At 47.0% G+C, this 14,548-nt stretch overlaps 1 protein-coding gene and 1 pseudogene across 3 annotated transcripts in view; both read right to left on the reverse strand.

Moving 5' to 3' along the window:
* The window catches only part of LOC147700532 (uncharacterized), a 65,323-nt pseudogene extending 56,306 nt beyond the window's left edge, over positions 1–9,017 (reverse strand). Inside the window, exon 1 of the transcript XR_015297389.1 lies at positions 8,937–9,017. The product of XR_015297389.1 is annotated as an uncharacterized LOC147700532 (transcript). The remainder of the gene's footprint in view (positions 1–8,936) is intronic.
* The window catches only part of LOC147700533 (uncharacterized), a 140,829-nt gene that overhangs the window by 6,841 nt on the left and 119,440 nt on the right, over positions 1–14,548 (reverse strand). The window contains exon 2 of one of the 2 annotated variants that reach the window (XM_086929684.1): positions 8,937–9,013. The exons of the other annotated variant lie outside the window; for it this stretch is intronic. The gene's annotated coding sequence lies outside the window, so the exon portion shown is untranslated. The remainder of the gene's footprint in view (positions 1–8,936; positions 9,014–14,548) is intronic. 2 annotated transcript variants of the gene reach the window in all.

The raw sequence follows: 14,548 nt of genomic DNA on the forward strand, positions 1-14,548 counted from the left end.
GCCGATCAGATGAGAGCAATAAAATGGACAGTGGGAATATTTAGGCTAATAAAGGATCGAATTGATGGGTGGAAGAGACCACAACGACTTAAAGAGGAACAAGCATTTGCAATGCAATAGGTCTTGCATTAGGAAAGTTTGAGTTATTTGTCCTGTACATGACAAATTTGTTATTTATGTGTTATTTTTGAAAATTGTGAAATTAATAGCTTTGTCATTTACAATGCTAATAATTTAATTTTTTGACAATGTGACACCTATAGCATTTTTAATGCAACATGTTTTGTATTTACGTGACTTAGAAGTATTGAGTTTACAAATAATGTTTTTTTAAAAATAATTAATACTTAAATAAAAGTTATTGTAATTTATAATGGCAATAGCTTAAACTTTTGGAAATAACTTTTGTGAAGATTATGTTCAGTGTATTTTATCGTGACTAATATATAAGAACAGAAGTGAAATATCAACATTTTTTTGTGACATTTGTAATAAAGCTTAAAACATTGAGAGAACATATGCCGCCGGGTTGCAGGGGCGGCGTACATAGCGGATCTACACTCGCGCTGAGATTGTGGAACGTAGCATGGCTCCACATCAAGATGGTATTTGGGAAAACTGACACTACAGTTTTGACTTGAGAAAATACAAGGATCCTTCAACAATATTAATGAATTTTCAGACTAAGCTTATATTCTAGATCTGCTGGACAAGGGTACATGAGTATCATTCTAATAGTTGTATATAGATGCTGGAACTGAGATATATCTTTACACCATATAAAGCCTTGAGAAAGCCCGAAGGGGGCGAAACGCGCGTCGGCTGTGGACCATAAAGTGGGCAAAATAAAGGCTTGAAATTTCTACATCTTCTCCTTTTGTGAAATTGACTTTTTGACCAAGGATATGGATTATTGATGAAACGCTAAAATAGCGAAGGGATCAAAGAGACTGTTTTGGAAGTGCACTGGTGTTTCTCTTCATATTGTGGGGACCTCCATTCCGAACGGACATTTGGGAAGGTGGTCGCGGTTTGATGCCTTAGGTGGGTATGCATCCAACGCCAAGCAGCACTCCGTACTATTCAGTGTGTGTGAAATTGTATTGGCTTATGACTAATGAGAACTAAGGTTGATGTGCGAATCAAAATAGCAAATCCATCATTCTTTCTGTCTAAACATATTTGAACCAGTTGTTGTTGAATGTTTGCACAGATTGATGCTGTGGTGGCGCTGAGTGATGTTGTGGTGGCGACAAGTGATGCAGTGGCGTTCAGTGATGCTGTGGTAGTGCATAGTGATGTTGTGGTGCCCCTGAGTGATGCTGTGGTGCCCCTGAGTGATGCTGCTGTTGTGCGATAGATAGATAGAGTGAGGGCGATAGATAGATGGAGTGAGGGCGATAGATAGTGAGGGTGATAGATAGAGTGAGGGCGATAGATAGAGTGAGGGCGATAGATAGAGTGAGGGTGATAGATAGAGTGAGGGCGATAGATAGATGTGTGTGGTTGTGTGTGTGTGGTTGTATGTGTGTTGTATGTGTGTGCGTGCATGGTTGTATGTATGTGAGTGTGCAGTTACAGAAGGATGTATGTGGAAGAGAGCAGCAGATCAGCATATTATAAGAGAACAGGGAGTTAAAGAAGGATGTGTGTTGAAGAGATCAGCAGATCAGCACAGGAGAAGAGAACAGGGAGTTAGAGAAGTAGGCGGTGGAAGGGAACAGCAGATCAGCACGGGAGAAGAGAACAGTGTTTTGGAGAAGGGAGCGGGTGAGAGTGAGGAAGTGAGATAGAGAGAGAGTGAGGTAGTGACATAGAGAGAGAGTGAGGTAGTGAGTGAGAGAGAGAGGGTGAGGTAGTGAGATAGAGAGAGAGTGAGGTAGTGAGGGAGAGTGAGGTTGTGAGGTAGTGAGAGATGCAGAGTGAGGTAGATAGAGAGTGAGGTATTGAGGTAGTGAGAGACAGAGAGAGTGAGAGAGAGTGAGGTAGTGAGGGAGAGTGAGGTTGTGAGGTAGTGAGAGAGAGTGAGGTAGTGAGGGAGAGTGAGGTTGTGAGGTAGTGAGATAGAGATAGTAAGGTTGTGAGGTAGTGAGATAGAGAGAGAGTGAGGTAGTGAGAGAGAGAGAGAGAAAGAGTGAGGTAGTGAGAGAGTGAGATAGAGAGCGATAGAGAGAGATAGTGAGGTAGTGAAGTATTGAGATAGAGAGGTAGTGAGATAGTGAGAGTGAGGAAGTGAGAGATAGCGAGAGAGAGTTCGTGAGATAGAGAGAGTAAGGTAGGCCGAACGAGATAGAGAGAGAGAGTGAGTGAGGTAGTGAGAGAGAGAGAGAGAGAGAGTGAGGTAGTGAGGGAGAGTGAGGTTGTGAGGTAGTGAGAGAGAGAGAGTGAGCTAGTGAGGTAGATAGAGAGAGTGATGTAGTATTGTATTGTGGTATACTTTTATAGCGCAAACCTGTCACCACCAAGGGCATCCTGGCGCTTTGACTCATGATCCAGCAAAATTCAGCAGCTCAACCAGTCCTGGGAAAGAGGTAAGTTTTCAGCGCCTTTCTAAAGGCTAAAAGATCCTCAAGCCTTCTCAGGGATATTGGCAGAGAGTTCCAGAGTTTGGCCGCCGCCACTCTGAACGAACGGCCACCCATCCTCACTCTCTGGAAGCGCGGAACTATAAGTAGCCTGGATGAAAAGGAACGTAGAGCTCGGGATGGAAGATACCAGGCAAACATTCGCCGCAATGGGATTGGGCCCAGGCCATGAATAGCCCTGAACACAATACACGCTGCTTTATAGCGGACGCGTAGGTGAACCGGTAGTGAGAGAGAAAGAGTGAGGTAGTGAGAGGGAATAAAGGTAGTGAGGGAGAGTGAGGTTGTGAGGTAGTGAGATAGAGAGACCCTGACATTTATAGGAATAGTAGCTCGGGTATAGAGGGGTCCAGTGAGGCTACCAAAGAGCAGAGGCATGCCAACAAGAATGGTATACACAGGCCAGCAATGAGTGACTGACGAGAGCACAAGCAGTGGCCGGGGAAGTGAAGGGTGCGGGGAGTCGGAGAACCTCGAGAATAACTTATCCAGAGAGGCGGGGGTAGAGACCTGCGTCAGACATCCACAGACGGGGGCATGCAGAGCGTAGTGAGAGGTCAGACTTCCACGACGATAGGGCACGCAGGCCGTGGTGAAGGGTCAGGCATTGACGGGAAGAAGGAAATACAAATAGGTAGCATGTGAGACGTCCACGTGAGGAAGACCATGGTGAGGGGACAGACACCCACAGGGAGAGGGCACGCACAGAGAGGTGTGGGGTCAGAAACCCACAGGGAGAGTGCATGCACAAAGTGGTGAGGGGTCAGACACCTACGGGGAGATGGCATGCACAGAGTTATGTAATTTATTTTCACAAAATGTATTAAAACGGTCATGCAATTATTTTCTGGGTACAATGTGGTTTACCACAATCTCTTGTGATTTATTTTTCATCGTGTATGCATGTGCCTTAAAAAAGACTCATAACGCACCAGGAGAGGACTGGTTTGATGAAAAAGTATCTCTTGGTGGAACACTTTCTGCTTGGACCAGTCTCCCACTTGTATCTTGTAAGACTTTTCTTTTTTTACAAAACGCATGTGCTCACTTAAAAAAAAAAAAGTACGTAAAATGGGTAATGCAAAATGCTAAGAAGCGTTGCATATTTCCCGAAATGTAAAGTCAGGAATTTCAAAATTTTTTCCAACATCCGAAACCCTCAAAACATGATCAACATCCTTTTGAAGCTCAGAAAATTCACTGGAACCGTACTCCAATGGTTTGCATCCTATCTACCCGATCAACAAATGTCCTTTTAGATGCACACACCAAGCTCCTACCTTTTTCCTGTAGAGTCCTGCCAGGAACCATCTCCTTCCTTCTCTTCAGCCTGTACCAGGACTTCTCCAAGTTCTCCTTGCCCACTATCGGCACATGGTTAACTAGTATGCACCTGTATCTAAAAGTCACAACACACAAAGGCACAGCTCCTAGGAGATCTGGCCTATCATCCATCAACCATGAATGTCATGTGTCTCACAGAAAGGAAACACCACCAAAATAGAGTTCACCCGCATCATTAAAAACGGAAAAGAAGTCCAAGTGAAAGATTGTCTCAATGATGTGCAGTTGAACGGATCCTCTGCTCTATTCAGCCTAAACACAGCTCAAAGGTGGCAAGAAGAGCCTCCTCACTAAGAGGTAAGCTTACTGCGACACAAATAAAATGGCTGTATCTTTACATTTTAATGTTGCTTAATATTTCCATTTATTATTCAGCAGTAAAAGCAAGAAAGAAGCTCTGCAGGAGTAAAGGGCACCCAAGGGAAAGCTGTACAGATAGGGTAACAGGGCTGAAAAGATTGGAGAAGTGTTAAAGTGACCTTCACTGATTGTTAACTTGAATTAGTCCCACATATGCAAAAGTTTGCATCATTTGTTGGTCCATTATGCCACAAATTAAATGAGCTGTTTGTTTCAGTACAGATTGCAGAATAAAACCTGTATCCCGACTAACTTTCATCTAAACTTTGTTGTTGGCCAGTCTCAGCCGAGAAGCCAAGGACTGACGGAGGCCGATCTGTGATCTACGGTCTGCAAGTCCCATCGAAGCAAATGTTTTGTGAGCTGGTCGGAAGCATGGGCACGTGCTGTTTGGAGGAAAGGCTTTGCTTCTTTCGGATTCTGTTCACTTGCATTACTTCCACACCATAAAGTAATGGTATAGGCACCTTGAAACTATTTCAGTTAGCATTTTGCACTACAATGAAAACTGGCTTGTGCATTTACTCCTGCAGAAGAGTGTCAAGAGGAGAGTCAGCAGGCGTCCCTGTAGGAAGTAGTGTATTCAAGACTGTGCAATACAATACATGCTCCCTTCCCAACTCACTTGGTCTTGAACGCCCAGTCATACACTTCACCACCAAACATTGCGACACAAATCTGGACATACATTAAAATGAAAAACCGCCTGTTTATCTATAGTTGATTGCACTCGGTGGCCTTGAGAGAGGAGGCTGAACTGTGGTGAAACTGCTGGGTTTGTGTGTACAAGGGAGGAGAGGAGTCGTAATTGTGACAGAACTTCTGGGTGTGGGCGAAGGAGCTGGGAAGACCTGGCACAAGAGTGGAGGAACGGCAGGATCTGAGGGTTGGAGTGGCCTGGGATGACGGGTTTTTCAGATGGATGCCTTGAGACAGAGTTTCACTTATACAGTCTGTGCTGCCTGCCTCTCACATTCAGATGAGTGAGCACAGGTCCTGCAGAGTCCCCTTGCGGAGTTGCGTTGTGCAGAAACATAGCCGCAGAACAACCGTGCATTAACTCTAGCATCTGTGGGGGTCCATGATGTGATTATCCATGTCGGGGCTGATTCACACAAGCCCAACCCCCCCGACTTCTGGTAGGCCGTTTCATGAAATGTTCACCCCATTGCAGATATTTCCATTTGCCTGTGCTCATTCCAGTTTCGCTGCCTTCTTCTCCTATTCTGCTGCTAAGTCACTTTTCCTACCTCACCACTCTTCTTATAATCTTTTCTGTCTCTGAACACTACGGCAATTCAGTTTCTCCTCCTATGTCTCATTCTCTTTCTCATTTCCTCCCACTGAATCTTTGCTGTGCCACTTTCTTCCAAATTGTCTTTCTCAGACTCTTTCAGATCTTTTGTACTTCAAACTGCTTGGACCCGTTGAGGGAGACGGTATGTAGGGAAGGGCGACATTGACGGCGGGAGTGGATGAAGCAATGGGGACAGCACGTGCGAGAAGCAACTAGCAGCACAGGGAGGGTGGGGCACGCTACGGCAAACGGGCAAGCGAAAACGAACCAGAGAGGACGGGTGGGCTGAAAAGAAAGAGTGCAGCGCTCGTGAAATGGGCGCCGCAACCAGTATATGAAAACAATGGGCTGCACCTTTGAGCCTGGTCCACGGAAATGATGCCACACAACGCGCATCGACACAGCCAAAAATAATAACAACAAGAGGGTTAAGAGAGGCGGGGAACGCAGAAAAGAGGTGGAGAGCCTTATGCACACATCAAAAAGGCAAACAAAGCAAAGAGTCACTGGGAAATGCACAAGAGGAAGGAAATATCTTTTCGCGTTACAAACATGCAAAAGCACAGCCATGAGACGAAGTCAATAAGAACACGTGCCAGTGCTCCCCACTCACCGGAATCTAGGGCATCCCGAGCTGAGCGCGGGCGTTCATCAGAACAGGACCCCCGCCGGCCGCCATCTTCGGAGAAATGAGCACAACAAAGCTAAAAAAATAAAATTAAAAAAAACACCGCATGACGTTCTAAAAGGGGCGGGATGAGTAAAAATCGCCGGAACGCCCACGAATCTGCTCGGGCAATGACGGACAGATCTCTCTTCCAATGGCTAGCCTCCATTTATGGAGCTAGCCAATGGAAGAGAGAGGCGTGACAAAGCCCCGTACTGTTCTAACACAAGATTTCGCCTGCGCGAACGCTGCTGTGCAGCGGACGCCAGGCGAAACCTAAAAACGGCCCTCCAAGTGACTTAAACCTGCCCCCACCCTGCCAACCCACCGGGGAAACGCCCAGTGCCCACTACGGCCAGTCCGGCCCCATTTACACAGCCCAGAAAGCATCAATCAGTGACTTCATTAGAAGAGTCACAGGCATCTGTCGGTTGGTGCGAGCTGCTCTATTGGAATCAAAGATTTTGTTATGACCCTGCATCTGCCACAGCTCACTCATGACACACATAGATCAGGCGTCTACCAACTCCTATTGTGGGAAGTTGTTAGGTACCTTAATGAAGGACCTAATTTTAAACACCCTAGAGACTCCAGATCTGGGGAACAATATGGTTTAGTTGCAGCAGCACTAAGCCTCTGCTGATTCATCTGAAGGTTTGGCCTTTTGGCTAAAATCATGTCTATCCTATAAAATAAAGACTTTGGAAACAAAGCTTTTTGAATCTTTTGGGGCATCTACACTCCTCCTAGTCCTTATCTTAAATGAATTAACATTTACAATCGAAGCTCCGCTTGGAATGTAGAATCTCCCATAATCGGGTTAAAGGATGAGTATTTGGTGGGAATTGTCCACTTGTGTTGGCTACAGACTTCACTGAGACGTACGAGCTCACGAACAATGAAGACGAATGAGGAGTTCCTGTACCCACAGCCCTGCCCCTAAAAATGTTGTCCTCTGCTGTTCCACAGATAGCTTAAAGTATACAAATGGTTCTGTCGGGTGTGTACTATTACTTTCAGTTGTACTGAATCATAAACAATAAAAACATTTAGAAGCTTTTTCATTAAGGAAGAAAGAATGTATACATTTTAAGGTGAGTTCATCTATGAGAAAAGAATGTAATTCCAAACAAACTAGGGTAAAAAATACTTTTATAAATTCTTTTAATTTATAGTTACCCTGATTTCAAATATGAAAAGGCTGTACAAAATACACAATGGCGCATCAAAATATGAAGCAAGGTGACATTCAGTGCTCAGTGATATTGGTGAAGGTGTCAAAATAAACAGTGATGTTTAAGAGGGGGGACAGGGAGGGGAATTTGGCCAGTAGTACATGGTTATCAGGAACTTCTGAGGACCACATCCGTTGGTATTCTCACAGAGTCCTTAGTGCTGGTCCAAAGTATTGGAGTGTCAACGTTTCAACCCTGGGCGAGCCCTCTTAAAGGGTCAGAGCGGGTCTTCATCAGGACTGGGAAGGGCGTGGGGGAGGGGGGGGGCTAACAGCATCTACGGGTGCCCAGTAGGGCGCACCCAGGTGGGGTTATAGTAGAGCCACTGGCAGTTCTGTAGCTGATACGAGGTATTGACTCCCTGGTTTGTTATGTCTTTGAAACAGGAAAACTGTTCATTTTGGTGCGATCAATTCATATACGAGGAAGCTCATCAAAGATGCAATGCATTCGCATATAACCATTTTGGGCAATTCAAGGCCCAGGGGTACTTTTTGAGAACTTGTATTTAATCCAAGTAACTGTCTGGGGCAGTGATTCCTTTCTTGCTCTGTCCGCACTCGCTCAGCTCAGCTGAGCGAGCGCCATTCTAGATTCTAAAAGACTAAAGCCCTCATTACAAATTGCCCCTTAATTACGAGGGGACCATTAACAGAAGTTACCTGCATCTCCAATCAGACTAATGAGATTTGTGGGATAGCTGAAGATCTCTTTACTCTCACCCGGAGTCTTCAGCTGCTTATAAGGGTGAAAGTCTGGTCCAAAATGAGGAACTAACAGGGGAATGGGACCTGATTCCTCATGTAATTTCTCATTAATGGAAGTTCATGGCCACACTCGTCAACTGATACAGGAGTGCTGGTAACTCTGGGTTCAGGAAATCCGGCCTATTTCCCAGGCTGGTCCAAATAAGGGCATTAAAAGGTTGCTTACATTATAAGGTTCACTTGTAAGGTTTTAGACCAGAGGAAAGGTTTTGAGAATGAATAGCACATGTACCTCCAAACACAGCTAGTCGGTCTACTCTATACCCAAAACCTAGCAAAGACCCCACCAGTGGGGTGGTCTTGGCGGGGTGCTGTAAGGGATTACCTGGCCTGTAGTCCTTTACATATCAAACCCCCAAAACCTCAGCTCTGAGGCGTCCTGGAAGTCCTATCCTGCCTGTGATGTGCTCTCCTGGTCATCACAGCTGGCCTCCGTAGTCAAATACTCTCCTTGGCAGTGTGGTCACCCCAGCCAGTGCACTGCTTCTGGTCTTGAAGGCCCGGTCCTGCAGTCTCACAAGACTACGGTGACATTTCCAAACCTGCAAAAGATTAGGCAGCATCTTGGGTGCTGTTGTATTTTAACCATACCCAAGGTATGGTCTGGCTCTTGGATTTCTTCTACAAACGTCAAAGGAAATGTCTACGCCTGCTTCAGGTCTGCACTTAAAACAAGCTTACCAGCTTTGGACCTCCAGAACCCTGTTCTTCGATCTTATTCTTCAAGTGTTCGTTTTCTCATGTCCAGTCTTGAAACCCTGCATGAAGTAAGAAAAACAAACAAAAAAGATTAGTGTTGGACTTGGCCCTTCTGGCAGGTTCACCCCTGAACTTTTTGCCTTTTAATGTTACATCATTATAGTTATTTCAGGTCTTTGTGCACTTTAGCACGGTGGCGCAGTGTAAAGTGCGTGCGCTCTCTGAGTGCGTGTGTGAGATTTGCCTGGCCTCCCATAGGAATGCATGGGGGATATGTGTGTCCATGGTAGTTCCTAGTGTGTAGGGAGTGCAGGGTCGAGTTTGGTATGTGCCAACTCATGAGAGTAAATGCTGCGCGATTATGTGTGCGGCTTTACTGTGTCTAGTGTAGAAGTGCCACGTCTAGAAGTTGGCATGTCGGTGCAATTAATGTGATTTGACTGTCTGGCTTGTGATTGGCTGGAGCTGGCTGGTGTGTCTGGCTCCAGGAGTCAGGATGGGTCTGCCCAGGTGGTTAATGGGGAGATCTGCATGTTGATGGCAGGGAGGGGCTGCGCCTGGGACCTGAATAGGGCTGGGCTTTCCCTCCACAATGCTGGCTTCGCCCCCTGTGGTGTGACCAATGTCCCTAGCCTGTCCTGTGAATGGGAAGAGGGGCTGAGCACAACAGAGTGCTCCAGAACCAGCTGCGGGCTGAGCACAACAGAGTGCTCCAGAACCAGCTGCGTCTGGTTTCCCCCCACCTGGCACCCTAGATACAAAGAGATTTGGTGTATAAAAAGAGGCTGTGACCTCATGTTAAATGTTCTTGTTTCCTGACTTGAATCTACCAGTAGCGTGCTGCTGCTGGGGCCCAGGGGAAGGCTGGCCTCCCTGGGCCCTGCTAAGCCCCTGGATGCCCTGGATACTGGGTGACTGGGGGACTTGCTTTGCTGGGAGCTGCCTGCTCCTTGCCCTAGGAACCCTGTCTGCTGTACTTTTGAACTCTACAGGACCTTGCTTTTATTTTAAGAGCCCCTGGCTCCTTTCCTGATGCAGGGAAACGCTGTGCCCCTTTGTGTTTGCCATTTCTGCCGCTGAAGAGGAACGCTCTGATCTCCTTCTCGAGGGAACCCCGACGTAGGGATTCCCTCAATCTTACCGGCTTCGCGGGTGCCCACCCCGCTTATTGCATATTTTCCTACAAGTGCCACCCTGCATTACTGCCTTGATTATTTTAAAAGGACGGGTGCCCACTCTGCTTTTTCTATTCTTAATTTAGAGGGAGCCCACCCCTCATTGATCCGTTCCCTGCCATAGAGAACCGCGGCCCGCCTGGTTGTAGGCGGGGCCTGCTGATGGAAGCACGAAGAGAAGTGTGTCCTGAAGGCCCGCCCGCCAAGGAGAAGCCGCGCCTGGCTTCGCGGGCTCCATTTCTCAGGTCCCAGTCCCGAGACGGGGGACCGGGTGAAGAGGCGCCTGTTGCGCCCCCTCCAGGAGCGAGATAGTCGGGCCGAGCTCCCCGGAGTGAGGGGAGCCCCGGAGAGCGCCTGCCGCCGGAGAAGAGGAGAGCAGCCCGGTGAGTGTAAACAGGCTGGGTGTAGCTCCGTCCATGTTGTGGTGCCTTGTGAGGCACAGTGCGGTGTCCCGGCCTATTTTCTCGAGCAGCCCCCGCCTGCTAGGGGGACGCTCCAATGTCGGGGGCAGTTGTTGTGGTAGAGCGTCCCCGGATGGAAGTGGGCCGCTCCCACATTGTTCAGCATTTCCTCGATAAGTCAGAGCCCACGAGACTCCACACACATTGGGGGGCATGTTAGAGGGTTGAGTGGCCCCGGTTGTTAGCGGGCCGCTCCCACGTTCCCCAAGCCCAGATGGCTCCCACAGGCCCCATTATTTTTAAGAGCCTAGAGGGCTCCAGAGGACACATTGTTTTAGAGCCTGAGAGGCTTCAGGGGGCATTGTCGTGATTGGAGCCCACGAGGCTCCAACGGGCACAGATGTTTTGAGAGCCTAGAGGGTTCCCCTGTGCGCTATCGACACATGGTTAACTAGTATGCACCTGTATCTAAAAGTCACAACACACAAAGGCACAGCTCCTAGGAGATCTGGCCTATCATCCATCAACCATGAATGTCATGTGTCTCACAGAAAGGAAACACCACTAAAATAGAGTTCACCCGCATCATTAAAACGGAAAAGAAGTCCAAGTGAAAGACTGTCTCAGTGATCTGCAGTTGAACGGATACTCTGCTCTATTCAGCCCAAACACAGCTCAAAGGTGGCAAGAAGAGCCTCCTCACTAAGAGGTAAGCTTACTGCGACAAATAAAATGGCTGTATCTTTACATTTTAATGTTGCTTAATATTTCCATTTATTATTCAGCAGTAAAAGCAAGAAAAAAGCTCTGCAGGAGTAAAGGGCACCCAAGGGAAAGCTGTACAGATAGGGTAACAGGGCTGACAAGATTGGAGAAGTGTTAAAGTGACCTTCACTGATTGTTAACTTGAATTAGTCCCACATATGCAAAGGTTTGCATCATTTGTTGGTCCATTATGCCACAAATTAAATGAGCTGTTTGTTTCAGTACAGATTGCAGAATAAAACCTGTATCCCGACTAACTTTCATCTAAACTTTGTTGTTGGCCAGTCTCAGCCGAGAAGCCAAGGACTGACGGAGGCCGATCTGTGATCTACGGTCTGCAAGTCCCATCGAAGCAAATGTTTTGTGAGCTGGTCGGAAGCATGGGCACGTGTTGTTTGGAGGAAAGGCTGTGCTTCTTTCGGATTCTGTTCACCTGGATTACTTCCACACCATAAAGTAATGGTATAGGCACCTTGAAACTATTTCAGTTAGCATTTTGCACTACGATGAAAACTGGCTTGTGCATTTACTCCTGCAGAAGAGTGTCAAGAGGAGAGTCAGCAGGCATCCCTGTAGGAGGTAGTGTATTCAAGACTGTGCAATACAATACATGCTCCCTTCCCAACTCACTTGGTCTCGAACGCCCAGTCATACACTGCACCACCATACATTGCGACACAAATCTGGACATACATTAAAACGAAAAACCGCCTGTTTGTCTATAGTTGGTTGTACTCGGTGGCCTTGAGAGAGGAGGCTGAACTGTGGTGAAACTGCTGGGTTTGTGTGTACAAGGGAGGAGAGGAGTCGTAATTGTGACAGAACTTCTGGGTGTGGGCGAAGGAGCTGGGAAGACCTGGCACAAGAGTGGAGGAACGGCAGGATCTGAGGGTTGGAGTGGCCTGGGATGACGGGTTTTTCAGATGGATGCCTTGAGACAGAGTTTCACTTATACAGTCTGTGCTGCCTGCCTCTCACGTTCAGATGAGTGAGCACAGGTCCTGCAGAGTCCCCTTGCGGAGTTGCGTTGTGCAGAAACATAGCCGCAGAACAACCGTGCATGAACTCTAGCATCCGTGGGGGTCCATGATGTGATTATCCATGTCTGGGCTGATTCACACAAGCCCAACTCACCCCACTTCTGGTAGGCCGTTTCATGAAATGTTCACCCCATTGCAGATATTTCCATTTGCCTGTGCTCATTCCAGTTTCGCTGCCTTCTTCTCCTATTCTGCTGCTAAGTCACTTTTCCTACCTCACCACTCTTCTTATAATCTTTTCTGTCTCTGAACACTACGGCAATTCAGTTTCTCCTCCTATGTCTCATTCTCTTTCTCATTTCCTCCCACTGAATCTTTGCTGTGCCACTTTCTTCCAAATTGTCTTTCTCAGACTCTTTCAGGTCTTTTGTACTTCAAACTGCTTGGACCCGCTGAGGGAGACGGTATGTAGACAAGGGCGACATTGACGGCGGGAGTGGATAAAGCAGTGGGGACAACACGTGCGAGAAGCAACTAGCAGCATAGGGAGGGTGGGGCACGCTACGGCAAACGAAAACTAACCAGAGAGGACGGGTGGGCTAAAGAACCAGAGAGGACGGGTGGGCTGAAAAGAAAGAGTGCAGCGCTCGTGAAATGGGTGCCGCAACCAGTATATGAAAACAATGGGCTGCACCTTTGAACCTGGTCCACGGAAATGATGCCACACAAAGCGCATCGACACAGCCAAAAATAATAACAACAAGAGGGTGGAGAGAGGCGGGGAACGCAGAAAAGAGGTGGAGAGCCTTATGCACACATCAAAAAGGCAAACAAAGCAAAGAGTCACTGGGAAATGCACAAGAGGAAGGAAATATTTTTTCACGTTACAAACATGCAAAAGCACAGCCATGAGACGAAGTCAACAAGAACACGTGCCAGTGCTCCCCACTCACCGGAATCTAGGACATCCCGAGCTGAGCGCAGGCGTTCATCAGAACAGGACCCCCGCCGGCCGCCATCTTCGGAGAAATGAGCACAACAAACCTAAAAAAAAAAAAAAAACACCGCCAACCGCCGCACGACGTTCTGAAAGGGGCGGGATGAGTAAAAATCGCTGGAACGCCCACGAATCTGCTCGGGCAATGACGGACAGATCTCTCTTCCAATGGCTAGCCTCCATTTATGGAGCTAGCCAATGGAAGAGAGAGGCGGGACAAAGCCCCGTACTGTTCTAACATAAAATTTCGCCTGCACGAACGCTGCTGTGCAGCGGACGCCAGGCGAAACCTAAAAACGGCCCCCCAAGTGACTTAAGCCTGCCCCCACCCTGCCAGCCCACCGGGGAAACGCCCAGAGCCCACTACCGCCAGTCCGGCCCCATTTACACAGCCCGGAAAGCATCAATCAGCGACTTCATTAGAAGAGTCACAGGCATCTGTCGGTTGGTGTGAGCTGCTCTATTGGAATCAAAGATTTTGTTATGACCCTGCATCTGCCACAGCTCACTCAAGACACACATAGATCAGGCGTCTACCAACTCCTATTGTGGGAAGTTGTTAGGTACCTTAATGAAGGACCTAATTTTAAACACCCTAGCGACTCCAGATCTGGGGAACAATATGGTTTAGTTGCAGCAGCACTAAGCCTCTACTGATTCATCTGAAGGTTTGGCCTTTTGGCTAAAATCAAGTCTATCCTATAAAACAAAGACTTTGGAAACAAAGCTTTTTCGATCTTTTGGGGCATCTCCACTCCTCCTGGTCCTTATCTTAAATGAATTAACATTTACAATCGAAGCTCCGCTTGGAATGTAGAATCTCCCATAATCGGGTTAAAGGATGAGTATTTGGTGGGTATTGTCTCCTTGTGTTGGCTACAGACTTCACTGAGACGTACGAGCTCACGAACGATTAAGACGAATGAGGAGTTCCTGTACCCACAGCCCCTCCCCTAAAAATGTTGTCCTCTGCTGTTCCACAGATAGCTTAAAGTATACAAATGGTTCTGTCGGGTGTGTACTATTACTTTCAGTTGTACTGAATCATAAACAATAAAAACATTTAGAAGCTTTTTCATTAAGGAAGAAAGAATGTATACATTTTAAGGTGAGTTAATCTACGAGAAAAGAATGTAATTTCAAACAAACTAGGGTAAAAAATACTTTTATAAATTCTTTTAATTTATAGTTACCCTGATTTCAAATATGAAAAGGCTGTACAAAATACACCACGGCGCATCAAAATATGAAGCAAGGTGACATTCAGTGCTCAGTC

This window comes from Lissotriton vulgaris, chromosome 7 (genome assembly GCF_964263255.1).
Source record: "Lissotriton vulgaris chromosome 7, aLisVul1.2, whole genome shotgun sequence".
Taxonomy (NCBI): Eukaryota; Metazoa; Chordata; class Amphibia; order Caudata; family Salamandridae; genus Lissotriton; species Lissotriton vulgaris.